The 26,199-nt window shown below is 42.2% G+C and overlaps 1 protein-coding gene and 1 long non-coding RNA gene across 5 annotated transcripts in view; one reads left to right on the forward strand and one right to left on the reverse strand.

The window, feature by feature from the left end:
- Optix (optix) overlaps positions 1-26,199 on the forward strand; it is a 47,569-nt gene that overhangs the window by 6,428 nt on the left and 14,942 nt on the right. The window lies entirely within an intron of this gene.
- The window catches only part of LOC140669246 (uncharacterized), an 81,679-nt gene continuing 63,507 nt past the window's right edge, over positions 8,028-26,199 (reverse strand). Inside the window, exon 3 of the long non-coding RNA XR_012047319.1 lies at positions 8,028-8,105. This is a non-coding gene — a long non-coding RNA (uncharacterized lncRNA). The remainder of the gene's footprint in view (positions 8,106-26,199) is intronic.

The following is a 26,199-nucleotide window of genomic DNA, read 5'->3' on the forward strand; positions in this document are numbered from 1 at the left end:
GGTTAGATAGACACGTAGACAGGATACGGTGCCCGCCCCGAGGATCCTGGAAGGTCCTTTCAGAAACGTCGATCCGCATACTCTCTGCCAGCCTCGCGGTATATTTTCGCGGTCCAGCGAGCGAGTTATTCAATATGCTCAACCCCGAAAGCCCCGGAGCAATCTCCGTGCTCGCACGTAGCTACTCCCGTGTCTGTGTGTGGATGCGCGCGGTCGCCATTACGTGTGCGAAAGTGTCCATGTATGCGTATGTCGATGTATGTAAGAGCTATATATTACGAAGACGAGAATGGAACGGGTAGGTTCTTGCCGGTGCTCCGCCCGCCGGTGGGCGCATTCTGTCACGTTTTGCGGTAGAACGCGGATAACGGAGATGGAAGTCACAGAGGACATATAATCAATTATAAAATTCATGCGTCGAGAAAACTATTTAAATGATGCATTCTTTTAAGAGTGTTATCATCGCAAAATGCCATTTCAATTCTTTTCAATTATTCACCTTCAATTATTAATCGTTTATTAATTTCACGTGGCAAATCTCGTTATACATTTCGATACATTCGTAGAGACGTGTGTTGCCATTAATTATACAAAACGCGCGAGAGTTTAACGCATAAACGCGTTCGTAGAATCAGATACGTACAGAATACGCGCAGAAATCCTTGCGCAAATACAAACGCAGGTCCAAGGGAACTCGGAGCGTCGTAGCCTGTGCGAGAATCGAGACTTCCCAAGGGGAGGAAGAGGAGGAGTAGAAGGGGGGGGGGGAAGGAGGGAGAGGAAGATGTCTACGGCCAGGCACGGGTGATCGAGGGGGATGTATAACCACCACCAACAACCCTCTGCGTTGCCGGCTTTTCGGGGGTGGCTTAGCTCGAGCGTGTTCCGGCTTTCTCTCTCTCCTCTTTCGGCGTTGCCTTCGCCTCTGAAGTTATCAGATTTTGATAAAGTCTCCGGTGTATTACAGGCCCCGCTCTGTTTGCGTTTCCACGCAGATCTCGTCTGCGTTGCCACCTCCCGTCGCTACACCCCTTCCTTCCCTTCCGGACTTGTTCTCTTCCATCAGGATTCGCGCGATGCCGGTTAGTTCTTTTCTTTGTGAACGACCCGAGACTCCGATTGCGCTCTTTTCCTTTTTCTTTCTTTTCTTCTTTTTTTACTCGAGTGACTACAAGCAGTGGAAAGGATGCATCCTTTTGTTTTTTTGATGAAATGTATATTATTTTGTAGAAATATATCGCGAATCGCATCAATATTTTTATTTATTGTTATACTATCAACTTACGTTATTCGTTCTTTTTAAAACTATCATCTTAAGTACTTTTTAAATACTTTTTCTTGAGATGCTATAAAACATTATTTAATTAATTTTTTTAAGTTAAATATAAATATTTCCTCGAAGGAAAATAATATCGTAATAGTTTATTCGTTCATTCTGAGAAAATAGAATATCGTAAAGATTCGCCAAGAATATATGTATGTGTTTTGTTAAACATGTCGCCGCGGGAAATTATCTCTCATAAGTACCTGGAGGAAACGCGGATATAATTTTGCATAAAACCTAAATCACAACGGCCAGAAAAGACGGCGGCAGGATTTATGGTCACGTGAAGTCTCCCCGTGTGCGAGATGCACGTCCTTTCGAATCATTATTATATGCCTTCCGGTACCTTCTCTTCTTCGAGTCACGGTCAAGTGTCACTCAAGTGCAGCATTGCCGTTATCTTGATGACCTTAAACGAGAAAGGAATATGGAAGAAGAGACGCGGATGTGTCATCGCGTTGCGCAATCTGCCACCGCGAAAAATGTCCTGCGGCCGCGAGTCTTCGGGAATGTCCACCCGCAGATGGACGACAGATGTCTGGCGGAATTCCCGTTTCGGGAAGCGCCAGCGTGAGAAAATTGCAACGCAGAGAGAATTTTTTTTTTTCTTTTTCTTTTTTGCGGGAGAGAAAAATCATAATCCTCTCACAAATAAGCGAAAGGTAACATCGAGCACAGTCGTTTCGAGACCGTTCAATTTATCGTAGCCGGAGACGACGTTGCCTCTGCATTTGAGATTGCTTTTACAAATCGATTTAACCTTTGAATTACCAACGAGAGAACATTAAGACCGCTAAATCTATCTATTAGATTGTTGTTAGCTAAAATTGAATAGTATCGTGATTTGATGCGGAATATATTAAAGAATTAACATGCGTCACTGTGCAAACTGCATTACGCGACCGCTAACATGAAAAATATTATTTCATGTACAATTAGATCGACATCGCAGTCATGTTATGATCGTTAAGTAATCGAATCGATGATGATCCCCATCTGAAAGCGTTCATCATCAAAACCTCGTGAGAGTATTCAGTTTTCGTGGTCGACGAATTAACAATGATAATGACCGAAGAGTAGCGTATACACGATTTGCTAGAAAAGAGAGAGAGAGAGAGAGAGAGAGAGAGAGAGAGAGAGAGAGAGAGAGAGAGAGAGAGAGAGAGAGAAGACCGCCAAAAAGCCGCGTAGCGGGCAAAAAGCAGTAGAGACAAAGGCAATGATTAATTCCACGTTGGATGTCCAGGATCATTAGCGGCCAGACTGCCATGACACCTGCTCGCACGAGCCCTTCGTGATAGATTGCCGGGGCAGCGGCCGAGGCGAGGAACGAGCGAGCGAGCGAGTCGCGGTCGGGATCACGCGCGGCGGTTACTAATGATTCCGTATTTCGACATTCTGAGCGATATTCAGGAAGCAATGAAAAAGAACTCGGGTATTACTGCCACTCGCCTGGGGTGGCCGCGCAATTCGCGTGGCAGCTTTTTGTCAAGGGTTGTCAAGAGGTAACGTGATTGATAGCGGCTGGCAGGCAGCGCGCGCGGTGATGTAGAGTATATATCGCGATGCAGAAAACGAGAGCGGGCGAAAAACGGGATTTAATAAGAACACGGAATGTGTCGGTGTGTAATTAAGTGCTTGGGGAAAATCGCGTAACGTACACGAAGCGAAGGAAGTGCAGGACTCGCGACGATATAATTAATTCGCGAAGAACAAGCTATATATATATGTATAAAGATTATGCGAATTTTTGACGTTATTTTTACTCAAACACGTGTGCTGCGGTTTAAAATACTAATGCTCTAATTAATTAAGTTGTTATAAATTCGCTTTAATAGCCGCAATTAAGTTCATATTTCGCCAATAAAGTCTGCCTACGACAAACGTTTTCATCTGAATCTGACAAATTCTCAAAGGAAGCAGTCCATCGACAAATAATTAGACGCATTCGCGAGACACGTCTACCTAGAAAGAAGATGAAATGGCAAGGGGGCAAAAAGGTACAAATAGGTAATTGACGTGCGCGGGCCAGCTGTCACTTGTTTCCGCCGGGATCACTTTTTGTTTCACGAGTGTGGTGCGGACCTGGCAAGCAAACGCGCGGGTGCCTGTTTTCACGCCATCACCGTGGGGGTTCCCCCAACGCGGGTTAGGAGAGAGAAGCACCTACGTGCCACGGAAACGTGTGTGCGGCCCGACGGGGAGTCAGCGGCGAAATATTAGGGCGAGATATTGGACCGCAAGCTACTAATTCGTACGATGATATCGATTCGTACACGGAATCGTCCGGTGACGTGCGTCCGGCAATCTCTCTCCCGTTCTACGTCGCACCTATACTAACAATTTCGTCTGTACAATTTGTGTCTGTACGATCAGACTCCGCGTCTCGGCAGTCGAGACTCCCGTTGTTGCCGATCCTTTGTCCCTCTCTCAAAGAGTGAGATTGCCACCAGCGACGCACATACGCGCACGCACAAATATATGTACACACATACACACACCCACATGCACGTGACATTTATAAACGAGATCTCATCACGCCCACTCACGTGACGTGGATCTATATTTGAGAAATACGATAATTCGACGGAAACACGAAAATAGCATTATACGAATAGAATCGTCGGATTTGTGATTTGCGAAGGTCTCGGATGAAATTTTGTTTTCCATGAAATTTTTGCTGTCCCCAATCTATACGCCGTTCACCTGAACGCGAGCGGGTGATCGATCGAAAACGCGAACGCTGTAATTCTTGACGACTGATCGAAATTTCACACGCTTGCATGGCTGATCACGCAGCTATGTAGCAAATAGTACGAACGAAAGCGAATTTCGAATTCAAACGAAACATTGTTATTTGCATTCAGGTGAATCGGAACCAACTATTGTCTCTCGTTAGTACAATTCGATCAGCCTTGAACGTGTAACTGCGAGATCATTCATCGAGAATGCTCATTCATACTTTGGCTGGTAAAATAAATTCGCCATAATTACCATCGATCGTAGTAACATGCTTTTGTTCTCTATTTCTTAATTTTCTCAATTTTATATAATAATACGAAACAGTGTAAAATGTCATTATTTAAGAAAATTGGATAAAAAGAAACAAGAAATATATCTTGTATTACAAACGAACGATATAAAAATGCAAAGTTAATGAACCGTTTCATATATATGTGTATGTGCGTACACAACATATATATATATATATATATATATATATATATATATATGAAACTCTATTAAGATATATAGGTAGATGGATAGATATTACCGTATTTATAAAACTTGATAGTACACTCATACAACATACAACGTTTAGTCAAAGGCAGCATATTGTCCATAGTACCGATGAGAACAGCCGTTAAATGTCCGACGCCTCAAGACTTACCTACTAATAATCATCCTCTTATTTAACGAGTAATTGCAGACACGCAGAGGTTAGCTGGCACCAATCGTCATTTCATTAATATTCCGCTGACTCGGAGCGCCTCTTCAACGTTCGCTCCTTCGGAACGCAGGAACAAGTTTTCACGTACGGAACGCGCGCGCGGGCAGAGAGAGAGAGAGAGAGAGAGAGAGAGAGAGAGAGAGAGAGAGAGAGATGCTGCGCTGCAACTTCATCGATCCCCACCGGCCAAGTGTTATCGCGCGCACCGACCGCCGCCGCCGGTCCAGCTTTGTTTCGCTCTCGAACAAATGGTTGCCGGTTCACGGAGGGCGTGCACGCGGGGGCCCTCCGTGCACGAGAGAGAGAGAGAGAGAGAGGGAAAGAGAGACGATCATCGATCGTCACTGATCGTTAGCCGTAGAGACACAGTAATTGCCGCTCATTAGGGGGCTAAAGGAGCGTATTATGCGTGCTGAAAAGAAGGATCGCGCCGAGGCGGATTGCCCTGGCTAAGAACTCGCGAGGAAAGGGGGAGAAACAAGGAGATGGAAGTGGCGTAGTCGAACAAGTGCGAAGAGGAAAGAGAAAGGGGGAAAAAAAAAAGAAAGAAAACGTGCTTTCCGTCAGGAGGGAGGGACCATTGAAGGCGTTGAAAAGAGTACTCGACGATCGTATGTGAAGGGGCTCATGAGGTAACCGATATCCCTCTCGCAACGCTTTGTTCCCGCGCGCCGGGCAATGAAATATAGCGATGAGATGCCATCCTGAGCGCCGATCCTTTCCCTCTCGCGATGCTGAGTTTAATGCGCGATTGCGTGTCTTCTCGATTCTCCGATGCTTACAACTTCACGCTCACGCAGATGTTAAACGTTACGAGCTCTGCTCGCAGCGATGTTGAAATTAACACGCCCCTCCCTCTCCTCCCCTCCGCCTCTCCCCTCCCCCCCCCCGTTAGAATTGTCGTCCCAAGATCAAAAACTTGTGTTCGATATTTCGATAATCAAATGTTAAATTTGACTTGTGAATAAGCAATGTTTACTCGAGAATATAAGTCATCAACGCGATAAGAGTTTTATCATGTAATCGACGATTCGCGAGAGAGGGCAATCAATGCAAAAGATGAAATTGAGGCTGTCTGTGAAAAATGTCATCCGATAGTTATCGCATATTTTACTGTGGGTTGTCGATCTAGAATATTTCAAGCACTCGCGCCGCGGAAACCGAGAATAAGAGTCTCGATCTCACGTCGACAGACGTCTATAATATAGCGTGATACATCACATCGCGGTGATTACAATGCTCGCGATGCGCGTTCTCAGGAAGGTGTCGACGCGCGAGAAGAGATGGCTCACGTTGACGTGACCTCGGCGCCAACCGATACGCTCAAACGAGCCTCGATCACCTGACACCGCTCATTACACTCGTTCCGTAACAACGCAGGCCTGACGGATAATTAACGATATCGGGATACGCGCGCACATATCGGCCTTTATCATATCGAAATTTATCACCCGCGTGGACTTCAATCCATCCAAGATTGATCTTTACAGGTTTGATTCACGCTCGTCTTCTCTTCCGACGTCACCTGTTAGATTCTTAATAATCTAATAAATGCATGAGAGAGAGAAAGAGAGAGAGAGAGAGCGAGAGCGTAACATTACGACGAGTGCGCGTAACGTAAAACGTACAAATCAAATGCGCGAATCGATACGCGCCGGATGGAATTACAGATCAATTAGCGTCGTTGATGTTACCTGTGTAATCTCGCACAGTGTGGACTTTCAACGCTCACTCGTGAATGTTACCGATCGTAATTTTTAGAGATATCTCTCGTGAGGTCGAAGGAAATAATTACATGGATTAAACGTGACCGATAATTGACACTGATTGATTGCTTTATTCACTTATGTCGAACGTAATGATATTTTAACTGAATAAAATGCTGATATATAATATTATTGATGTGGATGAAAAAAATTTCTTAAATCACAAATATAAATCGAGTCTTTTCGTTGTTGGAACGAGAAGATGGATTTCTAGGTCCAGAAATAATTAATCGTTAAGCAATAGTCCGGTGCGCGCGCGCACACAAGTATGTCACACATTCCCGCTTGATCCGCGTTCAATAAGATAGGAGAACATTCGTTCTGTCACTGGAGGCACTTTCATGCGTGGCCACTACCACCTGTGCGATATAGAATTCCACCGGCCCGTGATCAGGGTGTCCGGTTACCTAGTTAGAGCCAGGTACGTATCAACCTACGATGTTTTCCAAGGACTATCTCGTACGCGGAGAACCAACGACCCCGCTTCTCACTTTTTCTATCTTCATCTCTCTTTCTCTCCGTCCAACTGCTGTTCTTCCAACGAAGGTTGCTCTTGCGCGAGAGTTCGGAGGGTGTATCGAATGTCCTACCATCCTGCGGTCTCGTCTACGGTGTCCGGCTACCCTACGCTCGTTTCACGGTTAATTAAGCGACTGACAATCTGACCACGAGACGGTTAGCGGCCAGGGAGGCCCCGCGATCTTCAAGAACTCGTAAACAGAAGGAATTCCTCGAGCATGAATGAAGCCACGACAAGACGAGCGCGACGAACAGTGCGGGAGGGGGGAGGGGGGCGAGAGGGAGGCGGTTTTTGGGGTAAAAGAAATGAAAGCAAAAAGGAGATTGACAGGAGATATCGATCGTCCTGATCGTCGGGCCACCTTTGGGAAAAACGTATCATCGGATCGACGACCGATATTTTTCGATGTTCTCTGACAAACTATACGCCGGGAATTGCGTCCGTCTTCGTACAGGATCGCCACTTTTTAAGCCGATTGAAAGAGTCATTATATAAGCAACATAAAATGTATCGCTTTCACGAAAACGCTTTTGAAGAGAAGGGCAAGGGCAAGGGCACGAGATAATTTTACGTCTATCAATATGTGACACGTAGGTACTTTAAAAGTTTGATACTCCAACTAATAAATTGTAGTATAAATAAAAGATATTACATACATGATATTTAATTTAATTCTTTAATATATACTATATTAAATAAATACTATAATTTAATACTACAATTAATTAAATTACTGTAATTTGAATATATTACTATAATATATCGTTGCCAAAAAATCTTTCCTCACAAATTTCTTTGTAATTTCATCTACTTGACGGCGTAAAGTGTCCGCTTGACGAATACTATAAGGATCGATGAAATTCTCGGTGAGTCGCGATCTATTCACTTAGAAGATACGTCCGATGACTTTATAGATTCATCCAAGTGAATCGAAGGAGAAACGAGAGCGTACTTACCCCGAATGACGGTGTATCGAAGATATCGTCTCTCGTTTCGTGCGCTCACGGCGGGTAGTTATACCAGGAAAAAGGCTCCGATATATACCTGTTAACAAACGACCAGCAGATGATTTAGCACATATTCTACGGAGGGCGCTCGATCGTCTTTTACATGTACCGGTACCCCGACCAAGTATGATTGTTTTATAATTAAGCTGTTATACCAGGCAAGGCGCGCGGGAGACAGTGGTGATTAATTGTTTTCGAATTGAAAACCTATAAGACGTGGTGGCGTCTTAATTTCATCGTGCCCGTGCAAAGTCGTGCTCGTGATTCCGACGAGAGAAAGCGAGAGAGAAGGGACTCGGCTTAAAAATAAATTAAAACTCGCCAGAACGATCCGGTCGTAATCGAATCCCGTATGACAGCCTAATCATCTCTTAGCGACGACCAAAAAAAAAAAAAAAAAAATGACCGGTTTTTTAATACTAGACCAGCGAATCGCTTTATTCATTTGCCGAGATACGTGTATAATTTAGATTATAAACTGCCTACATAATGATATTATATGTGCAAGAGGAAATAATTTACATAAAAAATAAAATACGAATTATAAGCGGTATCGATATCTAATCGTGATATCAATCACGGAATCCGTGAAGTGGGGGAAAGGCTCCTTTGGCGAGATATCCCTATTCTCCTTCGGCTGACGACATGCGTCGAAAATTCGGCGTGTCTCGAAAGCGCGCGCCGCATTTAACGGGGCAAATAGACGGTGCTGCGCGGCAAAAGGGTGCCGACTGAAAGGCAAACAGTTTAGCTGGAAACAATTGACTGCAGATTGAAGAGAGAGCATACGCCCTCGGCAGGAGGGGGCGAGGGAAAGGTGGGTGAGAGACGTCTGACGATCGATGCACGCGTCGCTGCCACGAGAGAGCGAAGTTACATCTGTCCGCCGATGAAAATAGATTTTGAGAGCCGTGCCCGGGCTCCGGGCGAGGGGGGCGGAAGAGCGAGGAAGGGCCGCCGCGGAAGAGGGAACGGGGATGTGGGACGGGGGGAGACGGAGGGGGAGTTGGCGTTGTTAAAACACTCGTTTCCAGACCAGGAATTCGTGTTTCTCGTCACAATGCCGGCGCTTTGATCGAACGCGCGCGCGGCACCGAAGGCAACGCGTTTGTTTTTTAACGTTCGCGAATTGAAAAAACTTATCAACGATGTAATGCGTCCGCTCGGCTGCCCGGGGAGGAAACGCAGCGCGCCGTAACGGTTCGTGGCGAACGCTTCGCACAAAACCGCGCATATTTATTAACAGAGAGAGAGAGAAAGAGACTCCCCTCCGCTGTTGGTACTTTGTGTTTTCCAAATGACAACCGCTCGTTTGGAAAATATTGTACGACACTGAAGCGTGGTTACTACTTTTTTTCTCCTTCGTGGAAATTGTTGATTTTAATTGTTGCTCCTATATATATATATATATATATTGCCCGTTGCGATTTTCGTCCGTTTACAAAATCTCTAGTATTTTTTCATAATTTAATGCGAAAGATCTCTCTTTTAAATATACAGTTAATCGAGTTTTTAAACATTGCCATCTAGAAATATATATATATTTGCAGATGTTAACGCAGCATTGTGTCGCGTGAAACGAGAGTTCAATGCAATTTGTCCAGGCATAAACACCCCATAGAGATAGCAAAGAAGATGGCAAGATGGCGAAAATTTCACTGCAAACGCAGCCGAAGGGTGTCCCCGATGTTTTGTCTCGTCAGACCCTTTTAGCGTCACTTAAAACAAAACACTGTATCGATTTGACCGTTTCGTCAACCCCCTCGGCCGGCAAACTGTAAGTGCGCCCGCGGGGACGTTCGATGCGACGGCGAAGACGAGTAACACTCGATTCCACGGTGGTCCTCGAAAAGAGAGAGAGAGAGAAAGAGAGAGAACGCTTTGTTTTTTCCCGCCTACTACATATCTCGACCTCGTCCCGCCTTGGGTACCCTGCCGTCCGGATGTGCGCCAAAAGCAACGTATCAACTCCGAAACTGCCGACACCCGGTGTGACGTAATTCGTGGCACTTGTTCCTCGAACGCGATTTGAGAATTTCCACGAGAAATTGCATCTCTGTGAAACGTGACAGATAACGCCCGGAGAAATTTCCGAAGATAAATTCGTGATAGTTTTCTCTACATCATTCTTCGGTGAAAAAGAATCTACTCTAGTAATACTCCGATGGTAATGGCAGCATGTTATTTTGCATAATGCAATTCTCTATTTTTTCTCACACATACAATTATATATATATATTAACATTGACATTATCATAACCACATTTGTGCGAATGGATATTAATTTACACGACATACATGTTATCCGAGAATAAATATATTCGAACGTATAGCATACAGCGAAACGAGCACGAAATAGTGAATTAACAGCTCGTGCATTAAATGATACGTCCTCGACAACAACATAATACGTCTTCATTAAGAGCCGATCGTTCAACTCGCGTGGCATAAAAGAGTTCCGAGAAGAGGTTAGTTACAACCCACCTGGACGACTTTTTCCGTCGGTCGACGGGGTCTCTTCCTCCCCCTCCTGTCGCGCTATCTCATCCCCTCATCGATTGCACTATCAATCCAGTAAGAAAATTGAATGTCGGCGTCGATTCCTCATTCGATTTTTTTTTTTCATTTTTCTTTCGCTCGACCACCGGTACTATTATAAAGTATAATGCGGGGACTGTGAGTGTTTCCCAGATTATCGTTGTCTGCGATACCCTACGCCTCGCGTGTCAATTAGCCACGGTATATGAGGTTACAAAGTATGCCGGGTCTTTGCACCGGCCAGCCTCGAGCCGAGCTATAAGAGCCGCGAGATCGTTTCCGATCGTTAGGCAAAGCCACCAGCTGATCCTCGTTCAGGGACGGATATACAATATTTAAAGTCTTTTCAATTCGTCTACATCTTCGAGTATATATCTTTCTTATACTTTCGATAATTTATAATTCACGAGATGCACAAAATTTTAATTAAAATTTAAAAAATTTCTTTCCTTATCTTACAAGTCAAAAAGCCTTTTCAATCTGTCTGATTTAATACGACTAGAAAATGTGTTGTATATTTACGTTTATTCTATATAGTAAGAAAAAAATTGTTGATCCAAGAATAAAGCTCTCATGGAGCGAACATTCGCCAGTGTTCGCGAGAGAAAAAGAGAGAGAGAGAGAGAGAGAGAGAGAGAGAGAGAGCTTTCATCTCTTCAGAGCTCTCACCAGCCCGAGCACAAGAGGCAGTAAATCTCGTAGATCAAGCTCCTCTTTTTTCCACCACCGGCTACCTCAATCCGTAGCAGTGATTGCATGACGCATAAATTACTTAACTACGTGCGCACCCGATTACCGGTTACATGCTCGCGAGAGCAGGCAACGCTTTATACAGTTTTAGAGCCGAGAGTCCCGTCTCGTCCCGTCCCGCCTCGCCGCCGAGGCGATTAATCCTCTCGTCATTCATCTTGCTTGCCTCTACAAAAACAAAGCGCCCGACGCCGCGCCGTGATGTACACCGTGGCTGCAGTAATGGTCTTAGAAAATCTCGCATCGATCTGAAGTGAAGCAATCAGCTGCTCTTTAAGGCACCTAATTCGCTCATCGCGACGTCGCGCTCGCTCGCTCGTTCGCCGCGGGCTGTCGAGAGTAACGTGTGAAAGTTAGGTAGCTATAATCGTCCCGACGATCAATGTCTTAATAACACCCGTCGAGTTTTCATTCGCTCCAAAGTACACATCTCACGCGGACAACAACGGTTAATCATTCTTGCGCGTCATTCACAATGTCGCCACTCGTATAAGTTTAGCTCGCAACTAGAACGGCAATCACAATCGCTCCGTGAACTGGAAATTGGAAAATGCGTTTCGCATTTTTCTTTTTTATTTCCCCAAGTGCAATTTGTATAAAGAGTTCGAATTCTGCTCGCGCGATAAATCCATGAATGCATGCATCTTCTCAACGCGCATATAGTCGATCCGCTATAAATTACGAATTAATATGAATGCATCAAAAATACATCGCGAGACTAAATACAAAACCGGTTCTGTAAGCCTTTCCGTCGCTCTAAATGATGTCTGTTTTAAGAACGCATCGCATCCCGAGGGGTATCGCTTTCAATGCATCGCGTCGGAAACGCGTAACTTCTATCGCTGTGGTCGCCGGCATCGCCTCTATGGTAGCGTTCTTAAAAGGCAGTAAATCATGCGCTTTCGCCTTCCTTTTTATCCGCCACCGAGCCCACTGATTGTGCCATACATAAAATTACGATAAATTCAACGGGTTTCTCGTACTGTCGTGACCCGCGGCGGTCAATTGTCTCGAGATGTTAATAATACCTGCGGCATCTCGGTGGGTGGTGCCACTGATTGTCAACTGATAGTATCAGATACCCTCCCGCCTTAGTCGCGGAGCAGAATTTTCAGCTCCCTTGTGAATTGATCCAGCGGTATCGTTTGAAAATTTAAACTTTGTTTAATATTTTTAAATGCAAACAAGAGCTACTAAGATTTTTAGCGAATAAGATTTTTATTTAATGAACATTTATATATGCCATATATTTACATTGTTCATTGTTTATTCATAAATGTTTTTTTTTAATTTCAAATATTGTATTGTTCAATAACAATCAAATACTGGGTTGTATTTTGGCGAAAAATAAAAGGATAATTGTAGATATATATTTTTAAATTAAGTTTTAATACTAATCTGTCTCTTGGTTTATTCATTTTACGGCACTGGATATCTATGAAATTATTATAATTCTCTAAGTTCTTTTCTTAAATATTTTATATCCGACACATAAGATTTTCACAGATAATAATACGCGCAAAATAATTTAAATTTATAATTACTGCACGTAATGAATATTTTTACTTGTGTATCTTATGTATCTTTCAAGATATTTAATAAAATAATTATATAATTTCCGGAAAAAATCTTTTTTATATGTTTACACATAGAAATTATGAAATTATATATATTAACGTTTTGTTCAATAGAATAGCCGTGCAACGAAATAAAATATATTCGGTATATGATCGTTAGAGTACTTTATAATTGAGAATTTATCGTTGCTTCAGCGCTTTATAAATACTCAGAAATATGTATATTCAAGGCTATCATACAACGGATGATAGTCGCTAATGGCAAACTGGTTTAAAATCTAGTTACGCACACACAAGATAGTAATCAGTAAGCTGTAACCTGTTCAAAAGATCGGGAAGTATAACAGCGAGCTGAGCAGCGGTATATCCTGCTCTCTTTTATTGGAAAAATAGTTTGATTAATGTCCTCTTGACTGTCATGGATACCTTTAAACGGCGATCAGAAATTGCGATACCTAATCTGAATTCCTAACGACTCTCGTAGATTATTAACTGTGGAAGCGTGCGCTTTTTATTGCGCAAAGAACTGCTTGATAATTATCATGCATTAGATACTACACAAATCACTCCGTGCGGAATGAGTTATGACGACAGTCGACATAATTTTGCGTAATACCAGATTTAGTTAATAAATATAAACGCGTTATTAATATATTCCTGTATGTACAAACTGTTAATTTTGCACCTAACGGCACTTAAACACGCGTAATATATATGTCGATTCTATATACATTTTTAATGACCCACGCAGTGTCATCGATAACATGCCGTTAAATATACAATCAATATATATATATATATATATATATATATATATATATATATATAGATCACGTAATGCCACTTATTACTTCGATGGCCTTGTATATTAATCTTTTCCTTACATCTTGCGATTTTATTCGCACTAACGCGCACTAATCATATTCGATCGATGTATTGAAACGCGAGTCGGCCGATGATTGCAGCGATTACATATTGTATTTATTTCCATACATGATCAGAGTTGGATAAACGCGATAAAGTCAATACACCGATAATTTATCGCGCGTCATTTCTGAGATAATTTCGATAAACAAGCGGGGCTCGATCAACGAGAATCACGCAACGGGGCTACTGTCTATCGACTCGAAATTTGTCAAAAGAACATGCCATTAAAGGTCGACGCGCGATGATGCCGAGTTACCCTGTCCATATAGAGAGGGTGGCGCGCGTCGTTAATGCTGCGCGATGCTGTTTTGACGGTGCGCAACAAAAGCCGAGAGCCCAGGGCCCGCGTCCAAATAAATGACCGTGGATCCAAGAACAAATGACAGTGGCCGTCCGACGTGAACGCGCGGTCCTTTTGTGAACGTGCCTCATTACTGGCCGTCCGAAATTTTTCACATCCGCGCCGTCCTGACGGCGGCGAGTTACGGAAGAATTAATCGTTACTCGCGCATTCTCTCTCACACGCACACGCACACACACATGACACGCACATACACACACAGCGGTATACATGCATGCATGCATGCATAGAGGCATCGGGTTTCCTTCGCAACCAGGTGTCTCGCTAAAAATTGAATGGCGCACTTTGAGCGCATTACGTGACGCGAGACCGGAAATACGGTAATCTCTCGATAGCTAGATCGACACGAGAAAAACGCACACGAGACATGCATGTTGAACATCTTAGCCCTTCATCAAATTAAAGGGAGCTTATGTCAGCGGAGCCATATGTTGACGCGAGATCCGAGACGCGTGAAATGTCGCAAATGTACTATGACGAATACATTGTTCGCGAGTCTGCCAAGAGAAGTTGTAATTCTCATTACAGACACTTTCTCAAACTCTCCACACTTTCGTTTAATATCAATTTTCAATTATGTATAGCACGAATAAAACACGTCAAACAAGTCTCGCACGAGTCACTCTGCCACGCGCATTTATTTATCAAACGAAACGAACGATTCGCAGTCATGATTCGGGTAATAATCGAAATTGATTTCTTCGACTTTTCATCCTTTTGCGAGAGACGTGTTCGCCTCATACCCTCACAAACAAACTGAATCACAGACAAACTGAGAAATCTCAGGCCAGTGTTGCGACTCTCTTAGACACGCGAGATGGGGCACACGCGCAAGGCAAATAAGCGTCAAATGAAGCGCGCTTAAAGATCAAACGAGCGAGCAAACACGAAGCAAGTGTCGCGGGGCGTCGCAACGTGTCCCCGTTGTAAAAACAACGTAGCTACCACGTGTAATGCCGTGTGCTTTGCCTACGGGATTACCATTTGCACTAATCCGGCCTCGCGCCACGGCTCTCTCTTTCTCTCTCTTTAAAGCATCAACGAATACAAATATAACCGAAAATCTAGAGGGCATCGCGCGGGGGTAAGACCAATGTGATCGAGTAAGAGGATAGCTGTAAGCCTTAAGCGCCGGAGGGGAAAACTCGTCACATGCGCGACTCCTACTAATAAAAAAAAAAAAAAAAAGTTTGTTAGTGAGGGCAACGTTAATTGCTAAACACACGTGGAGACAAGTATATAAACAGAGATGTTACTGAATAGAATGTAAATACGTAGATAAAATGTGTTTGATAATTTAACGTAGACGATTTTTCGAAGCAGCTCGATAAATGTAACTTCTCTTACGCTCTCTCTCTCTCTCTCTCTCTCTCTCTCTTTCTCTACAAAAATTATAGAAATGATTTAATTCTTCTAACTTAACATCTCATATAATTATCAAAAAAATTTGATGACCTTAAATATCTGATCTCGAAGACTCGTTTTGATCCGCGCATATTTCGGATCATACATATATTTCATAAGAATACATACACTCTAAATATACTCTCGCTTGTCAGTGAGATGCAGATTACTCACGTGAGTGCTAATTGCCGAGAGATATTGTAATCTAGTGCACTTTAAATATATTAACGGTAACACCAGCTGAAAGTTATTCCGTATCGAATCGGGGCTCGGCCCACATGATTAATGTTAATCGTATGCCAATCAGGGGGCCGATGATCGACGCGGTTGCCGGTGCGGTTAGTCGTCGGTGCATTAGTGCCGACTCATCAAACAAAGATGGCCGGCGACGTGGCGTCGAGTGCCATATTTGTAAAACAAAGAGTGTTAGGTGCAGACACCGCGCGACTCGCGCGCATTTACATAAATATGTGCGGTTTCTGTAGATTCATCCATCCAGTCTCTCGCGAAGGCGAGGGAGGAGAAAGAGAGAGGAGGGATTGGTCCTACGCCACGTGATTAAGTTGTCACGAAACATTGTAGTCACGTCCCGAGCTATTTATTAACCGGATAAGAATCGGCCGCGCGGCAAATCGTGCTCTTCGGTTTCGATTCGTAGTGACGACGTGGTTCTTCCGCCGTCAAGGTGAGACGGCGAGGTTACCACCCCTGCTCTCGGGCAATATATCCCAATACCTTGAACGATACAAAAACGTATAAATTAGCCTGCGCGGATCGAAATAGAATTCCTACAAGTGCCTTAAGTCGAAAATAACACTATGTACGTATTAAACATTTATATGCTGTATATAATCAGCAAACGCGCATTAATCATTTGCATTCGGATATAGCCTCATCGCTTTCGACATTTTCTATTATGTAAGGTACGATGACATATTTCAAATATAATGTAGTGCTGATGAAATTATAATTCCATCGCGCTATTTCATCAGAATTTCCGGTCAGGGTGTCGTAGAACGTCCGAGGTCTTCCGCAAAACACCAACCCTCGTGGAAAAAAGAAAAAAAAAAAAAAAAAAAAAAAAAAACAATTGGAACACACACTGTCCCGGTGGACAGTTGACAAACGAGACAGGGAAGCACGGAGGGGAAGCGCGGAGGATGATCTCTCAGTCCCCTTCTTTCCTCATTCCAACGTCCCCGCTACGGCGATAAACAATAAGCCCGCCGGTGGCTCGCCAGGAATGATAATTTAAACGATGACTCTCGGCTTCTTCGCATTCAATTACTAAATAATTGACGAAGAGGGTGGCAAACATCGGAGAGACGAGAGGGGAGGGCGGGAGGAAGGGACCACTGCGATTCTCGGAGAAGAGACCGGCGGTTTCTTTCTACGGACCTCCCTCCTCCTTCGCCACCCTCGGCCATTTCGCAGCCGAGGTGACGAGCGTGACTTATCTCCCGCAAATTATAATCCAATTTGCGATTATCGTCGTGCCATCGTGCCCATAGGTGCCTTTGGGGCCTCTGCCCCCAGGACCCAGGTGAAGTGCGGAGAAAAGAGGGGAGGAGAGAGGGGGGGGGGACCTGACCTCCGGCTGGTTAGTAAAGCATAATTAACCGCATGGCCGCGAGAGTCGACCCACGTTGCCACCTTTCCATCGCGGGCAGGAAAACGCGCGTAAGAGAACGGCCAATTGCCCTCAGTCCTTCGCGGATCCTAATTATTATATACGTCGCACCGCGGATGACGCATATAAATCTTGGCGCTATCCGGAGGTGGCGTATTAGGCGACATGCCTCGACCGCTAATGGCCCAGCTATAAGACGACGATGATGACTGTAATCAAATTTAATAAAGTACTGTATCGAATACCGAGGAAGACGAAGCACTGCTCGATGGCAGCGTGAGATTGCGATTGGCTGTAATGGTATATCCGGGAACACAACGCGTCGGAGGGACTTCTAAAGAAAGAACGAATTGACCGATTGTGGGAACATAATGCTACACTGTTAGGCATATCTGTTACCGGATATGTCAGCGAACAATATCATAACGGGAACTCGAGAGCGCAACGATAAAAACCGAGAGATAATATTATATCTATATATATATATCTATCTCTCTTATCATACTTATTTATCTCATTTTTATATTCCATCGTACATCAACTCTGACACAGAGCTCTCTCTCTCTCTCTCTTTCTCTCTCTCTTATTATTATTTAAATACAAATATTACACATGTATAGTTCGAATAGTTGTCACAATTGACGCAACCAGGCAATGTGATAAATTACACGGCTGCGGACATTTCCTCATCGTTCCACGTATTATACGTCTCGATACTTCTTTTCGATTACGCGAGACTAGAATATACGGAATATTCGGAATTCCACGCGGAATTGCGAATGATACGCGACATTAAAGCGAAAAGCTACGCGATGTAACCACCGGCAAATGACAGTTGACTTCAGCTGAGTGTTTCCTGCTTCTCATCGCGAGAGATTGTCAGACAACGCGTTTTCTTCGCGGTGAAATCCACCGGGCGATGAAAGCCCTCAAAGATCGAGCTAAAATCAGTTTCACAAGGAAATACTTCGTTCTGTATATGCAAGTTTGAAGAAGAAAGTGTATTCTTTTATGAGAGACTGTTAAAAATTATCTTTCACTCAACTTGCATTTAAATAAAAAAAAACACACACAAAGACTTTTTATGTACGTGAAAAATAGCTGAAATATCGAGTTTTGCATAAAATATCCGCAACTTGTAATTATATGCAAATTTTAGCTATTCAACTTTGCGCGATGATTTTTTTCACCATACATTTGATATTTAACGAGGACCCAACAATCACCGTTAACGTCGCCCTGTCGTTTTCGCGAATGGGGCTGCACGCCTGTTAAAACTCGAAACCATCGAAGAAACCGCCATCTCATTCATTCTCTTTCAAGGTGCGCATGAAGAACGAACGATGGAAAGGAGAACGGGGAGAAACACGCTTCTCTTGGGACCTGCGTTTCGTTACACGATCATTATAACTCTTCCAAACGGGGCGCTTCTTCTCATGCGCCCCGAATTATTGAAGGATCATTATCGTGCAAAGAGAAGGTCATTATACGGATAACTTTTTTATCACTCACCCTTCCGATCAATGTAAAATTAGTCTTTTCGATCCGCAAATCTGCATTTAACAGAGTAATACTAACGTTTTTAATAAAATATAAATTAATTTTTCAATTATTCAAATACTGCACATAAAGTTAAATAAATAACTAATAATTAAAAATACAATCAATATGTGAATTTATATATATAAATACGAAAATTAATTAATATATATTTTTTGTTAATAAAATAGTATAAAATACTACATTTCTCTCTCTCTCTCTCTCTCTCTCTCTCTCTCTCTCTCTCTCTCTCTCTCTTTATAAAACAATATTATTGTTATCTTTAACAATGTTTCCTAATTTTGATGCTTTTCGAGAAAACGCTAAAGTAGTTTCGTGTATTTTGAGTGATCACACGTTTCACATATTCCTTGAATAGCGTCCATCCCTTTAAGCACACGCGGACAAGGGGCAGCATACTGGCCATTAAGTGGCCGAGTGGCGGGTCCGGACTGCGGCTTCGACAAAAAGGGCCACTTCCGAAGGCTGCAACGTCACATCCGCCACCGAAAATAGCCGCGAGCCTTTAATTTGCGGAGAAAAGCGGGCTTTTTACTGGCAAAGATCTGAGATCGCGATATAAGCGACCTCTTATATACTTTTCGTGCTTGGTCGCAAAACAAAAATACAGTAGCTCGTGCTACACCATCGAAAAATGTGTTCACGTTTGTACTTTGTCTTTATTTCCTCTTACGGGTCGTTATACGATGTAATTAAAAGACCCGGAACAATAACATATTAAACCAAGTGGTAAAAATTTCACGGACAATTTGAAAAGATTATAATGAGATTTAAAATTTTTCTCCGTTACTCAAATTTATCTCCTGGAATTATAACGATTCAATCATTTGTTGAGCATTTTTAAAAGAAAAAGAATTAATTATAAAGAGAAAAAAAGAAAAGAGACTATTTTTACAAAAATTTAATGTCACTTATATTTTTAGTTGCGGGAGAAAAAATCCAAGCCGTGCATTTAAAGAAAATCTATTTTTTACATGAAATCATTACTTGAAATTATCACAAACTTTTCCATTTTTTATATTTCGTAATAATAATATCATAATTATTATATTTATCCCATTATAACTTATGATTCATATATTAAATATTAATTTATTAAATATCCATATCAAAATAATCCAACTGAAGCCAACTGTACTCCAATATTTAAACATATCGTCGTATATTGTCGTTTAATTTTCCAAGTCTTTGTACAACAAATTAGAGAATCGCACGAGTGCACATATTACCGTTGGAAACCTCATTACATACGGTATACTTTTCACAGGGTTTACCTCACCGTGTCACGGTAAGCCTCGCTTGCACGATCCGCGCTCACCGTGGAAGTTTCCGTCTTTCCGCGTCGTTACGTTGACGTGTTCGCATTTCGCGACGTAACATCAATAGGAACGCTGTATAATAACGTGTAATAAAATACGATAAACACGGATGCATCTATATTATACCGGATATAACACGTACCTATGTATGTATATGTATGTTGTTAGAAATATATATGTATATATAACCGGAATAAAAATTGCTAATACCAATTTTTAATAGCTTTGACACTTATCATTCTCAAAGTACGCTACTGCAAAAACTCTTCGTTATCGAATTTCGCGTTGCACGTGGCGTAACCCTTGCGTTACCTTAATCGCGAATTGTGCGTCGCGATTCGCCGCGCTCAACCATCCGTGCAAAATAAGAATATCGACGCTTTAGCGGAGGTGTCCGGTAACGCGACGGCTTTAAGACTACCAGCAACACGAGCGCGCGTAATAAATCGCTCGATGCCGGCCGTGTCTGGCGGGAAGAAAAAGTCTCCATTAATCGATCAACAGGATCGTTCGAAACCGGTTCCTCATAGTTTTGTCGAATCGACGTTTTCCTATAATGCCGAGAACGCCTAAATAGAAATGCTCGCCACACCTGACCGTCGTCGTCGCCTGTCTTTGTAGATCAACAGATTCGGCACGACGAAACACGTTCGGCTCGAAGTTATAAGATTTAAACGACAGTGAATGGCACATGGGGAAAATAAATCACTCAATTATTTTATTTTCATTTTGGAGACAGAAAAAGAGACCTTTAGAACCAAACACCTTCTATTTCAGTGTTAAAATTTTTAAATTGATTCAAGTCTAATTTTAAATTATAAAGCTCGAAAATTATGACTGATATGTTTCTATTAGTATTATTATTTGTGTGTAATTTTCTAACATTTTATCAATTCCGAATGGAAAAGTAATTCTCTACGCATAGATAAAAAAGAACAACTCTATCAATTTTGATTTAATGATTGAGTCTAATTGCTTTGTCTGGTCCCCATGCTTGGATTTTACTGAAAGAAATTTATCTCGCCGGTGGAAGAAAAAAGAATGAAAAAAAAAAAAAAAAACAGCACGCAGAATATATTTCATAATTTTGTTGCGCAAAAGTCGCGGTTAATTCCGCACGCGTGCACTTAGAGGGGAGCGCGTAGGTGAGTTAGGCACGGCGTGTCCGCGTACGCATAGTCACCGTTCTAATTACACCGGAAATGGAAAAATAACAAATGTTCCAACGATATCGAACCGCTCTGTCTCGTCGTCGTACAAAGAATCGCATTACGAGCAATTACGTAATGATCGACACAAATGACCGAGAGTGAGCGATATATTCGTCGTGTATAAATGCACAGGAACCCTATGATGATGTCATTATCCCGCGGTTACGCGATTCTGTACCCTTGAAATTAATCGCCTTTGAATCCTTTCTCACGTGGCTGCACAAAAATTCGAACCGACCATTTACCTGCCTGCTGTCGCAACCATCGTTAATTAACGCTCCGCGAATTATTACGCTCGATGCATTGAAACGTTGTGCGAATATAATTGTGAGAATGCAATAGGATTCTATCAGTGTCGTTAGGCAAGTAAAAACTAATCTCTCCGAGACTCGACAGGAAATTTCGAAATTTCTACACGTCTTTAATTTAACACCAGATCTTATATGACATCATCGACGACAGATATAGTTGCGGAATCAGAGCGCACGTCACCTTGAATCGAAATCTTATTCCCGATTCGCATATCCAGAGCATCGATTCCACGTGCACTTGCACGGTTTCCGCGGTCAAAATATCATCGATTCCTGAAAGCCGACGCTCTTGATAGAGTCTCTCTCTCTCTCTTTTTCTTTTTTATTTATCGTCGAGACAAGTATTAAACGCATTAGCGGTTCCCGCTTCCCAGACGATTATTTTGCCGTTTACAACACTGCCAGTATTTATCGTCCAACGAATCAATATGCGATAATGCAACACGATGAAAAAAAAGAGATCGCTTTCTAAGCAAGAAAACCGGTTGTATTACCGGCTATATTACAGACTTATAAAACGCTAACCGATCGTTAAGAATGGCGATAATAAACACTTGAATAAAATGTATGATCGATTCCTCAATCGAACAATAATAATCAAACATCTTGGTGCAAGAATAAAAAAATATAAAGTCGAACTCTAACGGTGAGAAAATCTCCAATGCCTCATTAAAACCTACAATTCGCCTTCATTATATATCGACATAAAAATATGGACACGCGTATTAGGCTTGGAAAGTCGACGCCAGTCGATTAATCGATGTCGCTCGATGTCCTGCGATGGACGCGCGTGAAGAATATCGCGCTGCACGATGAGACGTGAAATTAATCGCGACCGGATGTCGGAGATAACGGGTTAATTACGTACCGACGTACGTATAACCCGTCGGTTCTTCTTGCACAGACGTATGTTTCTTGCGATTCTCGCTCCTCTCTTTCACGTACACGTCACGTTCGAGATATCATCTACGTGAGCACGAGCGTTGTCTGTTTGTCAGACATGCGTGCACATCCGTGTGCGTTCGTCCACCTACCGAAAACGCACGCAAAAACTGGAACGACTGGCTGCGTCGTCGCGGCACGTGAAATCTGCATGTAATCCCGCCGCTACCACGTTTCGCAGGCAGGTATCCGGCAGATCGATGGGACGTGAAGATTAATTTCGAAACTTCCACCTTTTATTCATCCGTTCGCGGTATCACTTGAGTCTCTCGGACACCAATTTTTTTGTTCGCAGTCATTAAAAGCGGTTTCCGGGATATGAGACTCAAAGTTTTACGTTTTTGAAAGAATTCATCGACACAAAGAAAAGAAAAATATCCTCACCTGCTCGCAAAATGGCAGATGTATTTGAATATATAGAAATATATAGAAATATATAAAAATACATTAATATAATCATAGAATAATTAAATTATATCCTGACTAAATGTGTGGATAACTATCCTTAATTATATAATTATATAATTATAGGTTTAACTCACTGCTTTATAATAACCATTTTACATACTTTATTCTGCAAATGATATGAAGATATTTCACGACAATACTAACGTCGTTGCTACTCCCATGAGCGGATCTCACTGAGAAGCTAACGATATCGCGCGCGCGCGCGCGCGCGAGCGTTACAGTGTCGGCTCGTTGCCTTAACAAGGGCTTGGTCATTATCAAAGCTGTAATTAGTTGCCCGTCGTTTGCGCCATGTTCGCCTTAAACGCAATATCGCAGCTTCTTGCCGCCTCCTTTCACCCTGCTCTTGCCTAGACGCCGCTACATGCTGAGAATCGATAGACGAGCTGCGCGCTGTTGCGTACGCAGCTCTAGTAGACACTGTTACAGCGCAACGCGAAAGGGCTGCAGGTGCTATAAATCTAGGATTGTGCGGAGCATAAAAATGAAAAAAAAAAAAAAAAAAAAAAAAAAAAAAAGATAAGAAAAATGGAAGATTCAAATATCGACAGATATTATACGGCTGTTAACTAAATTTTCTTGAAAAGAAAGGCCGACACTGCATTATGAAGTAATTAATTTTTTCTGTCTAGCGAATTTTATACTGTACGTTGATCGATATTAACACGGTAAAATGGATCGGAAAAATTCGGCGGAAATTAAACTCTCTCTTTGTACAAATTTAATTATATCAAATATCGTATTTCTTCTATTCTTCTAATCTTTTATTATATATATGTATATACATATATTGATTACGCACATAGAATTGTCATCCGTTTTCTTGCATCGCGACATGTCGAAACTCGTCGTTGTTCTTGAAAACGATGAGTTATTGTTCTCGTAAATTCAAACGTTATGGTAAAGAAAATTCGAGTCCTCTTCTCGAAACGCATCTTGGACACGGGAGGGAGCATTGTAGCTTATTAAATTTGACACTTCAAGAACTCGGAACATTGAAAAGGGACTGGCAATATCAGGCGGAATATATATCCGGCATTACGCCGTCGAAGCAACCACTCTCGCGGATGCGGGATATTCCGTTCAGCCTCCGGGGAACAGGGATTCGTTAATTTCGCTCCGGACACACACGCATACGAGTGCCGGTGCGAATGTTCGCGCCACAGAATTGCCGAAGCGTAGTTAATTCCCAAGAGATGCAATCGACAAATCTCTTCTAATTTCCTCAAAGTACGATATATGAGCAATATTAAATGATTTAATATACGTGACATTATAATTGAAAATTTAAAAATAATTTGAAATATTTCTTTTTGTCACACAGAAATTAATATTATCGAATTTATATTTTTTTAGTATTTTTTTTTTTCTGTAATTGCTCATGATTTTTTTCTCATATTTTTGCCATGCCAAGAATGTCCACAATATTTCTCGAAATAGCGATATTACGATGTGAAAGCCGCGGTGAAATCTGGGACTAGATCCACGGGAAATATAGTCGAAGGCGAGAACTCTCGTCTCGGTCAGGGAAATTCAGGCGAATCTAATTCAACGTGGTTCCATGATCGTTTAACGGTGGAGTATAAGAGGAGTTTCCGGACCAAAGACGGTGGCCAGGCACTCTCGAAGAAGCATTCTCGAGATCGGTTAAAATTGGAAAGGTCCTCGCGTGGGTCAATTCATGATTGAAGAGGCTATTCTTGACGCGAAATTGCCTGAAATTGGTTTACACGCGCACGGGCGGCACATCAGAAATTGATTCGTCTCCCCTCCGTCCCGTCCACACTACGAGACTCCGAATGCGTTTAATTTTTCTTCCCGGCTGCGTTTATTCCCAACGGACCGGTCAACGATTCGCACGCTATCACGAAAAAAATGTTCTTTGCCGCACGTTTTTTTAGACTTTTCCACTATTTAGTCTCTCCCGTGCGCTGAATCTCTTTTTCTGTCATATGTCTTGCTACATTACTATTTTTTTACGCAAATACAAATTATTCCCTCTTTTAGCCAATCGCATTTCTTTTTAATCCATATTGTGATTAATTGAACTAATTAATTAACTTCAATCAATATGGAGTTGATTTTTCTTTAACAAATATTTATATTTTTTATTATATGATTTATTATGTCTGCACATTATCTCTTTCTTTGATGTATTACAGTTTTAAATTATTCATACATGTATAACAACATAATAAATAGAAAAATACTACCGTACACAATCTTTAATTTTTATAAAGGGAGTGATTGTCTGCTTCTCCTTCCTCGCGGATTAAAAGAAAATGAAAGAATTCGCTGGAACGACAGAATTTTTGGGGTGGCTACTGATAATGTTTTTAACTCGCCGTCAGAAACGCGTCTTCTTGGTTGCTCCGATCGAGTTATCCCCACGAAGAATGAGAAAAATTAATAAAATGAATCAACAAACCGGCGCCGTAGGGCGCGCATAGCGTCGTCGGGCTAAGAATTAGCTAAACGAATTCTTGCCTTGTGAAGCCGCTCGATTTCCACGGCTCGATCCTGTCGAGGGCCTCGGCCTCTCATCCTGATGAATCTAATTTCGCGTTGAGACAGCGCTTAAGCCTTCATAATTCAAGATTTCCACGCACAAAAAGAACCGATAGGTTCATCGAATCTTTTCGCATCTACGCGGTTGCGCGGAAATATCAGTTTCTTCTTTAAATATTTCTCTTGCCTAAACGAATGTTATTTTTATTTCCAACAGAAAGTTGTCAACATTTAAGTTTAATAAAACAGATATATTATTATTGTTCCTTTCGATAAAAATTTTCTTTTATATTCTGCTGTTGATATATCTAAGAGAACCGTGTGTTAAGAAATAAAAAAATTATAATTTCCCCCATCTTCATTATTTACAAATTACTAAACCAATTTTATTTTCACTTTTTAGAATCACGAATTCTAATTCTCAACTTACATATCTCAAGTGACTATATAAATATAATTTCCGTAAAATCTCTCGTGTGTTTGACAGACAGACATCGCAATCGAGAGACGGATAGCCGAGAGAAAGAGAGACGATAAGTCGGGAAGTCGGGGATCGACTCGCAGCTATACTCGGCGCGTAGTCGCGTTATTAGCCGCGATAATTAACGTCCCACCTCCCGCGTTC

Source organism: Anoplolepis gracilipes, chromosome 9 (assembly GCF_047496725.1).
Source record: "Anoplolepis gracilipes chromosome 9, ASM4749672v1, whole genome shotgun sequence".
Classification (NCBI taxonomy): Eukaryota; Metazoa; Arthropoda; class Insecta; order Hymenoptera; family Formicidae; genus Anoplolepis; species Anoplolepis gracilipes.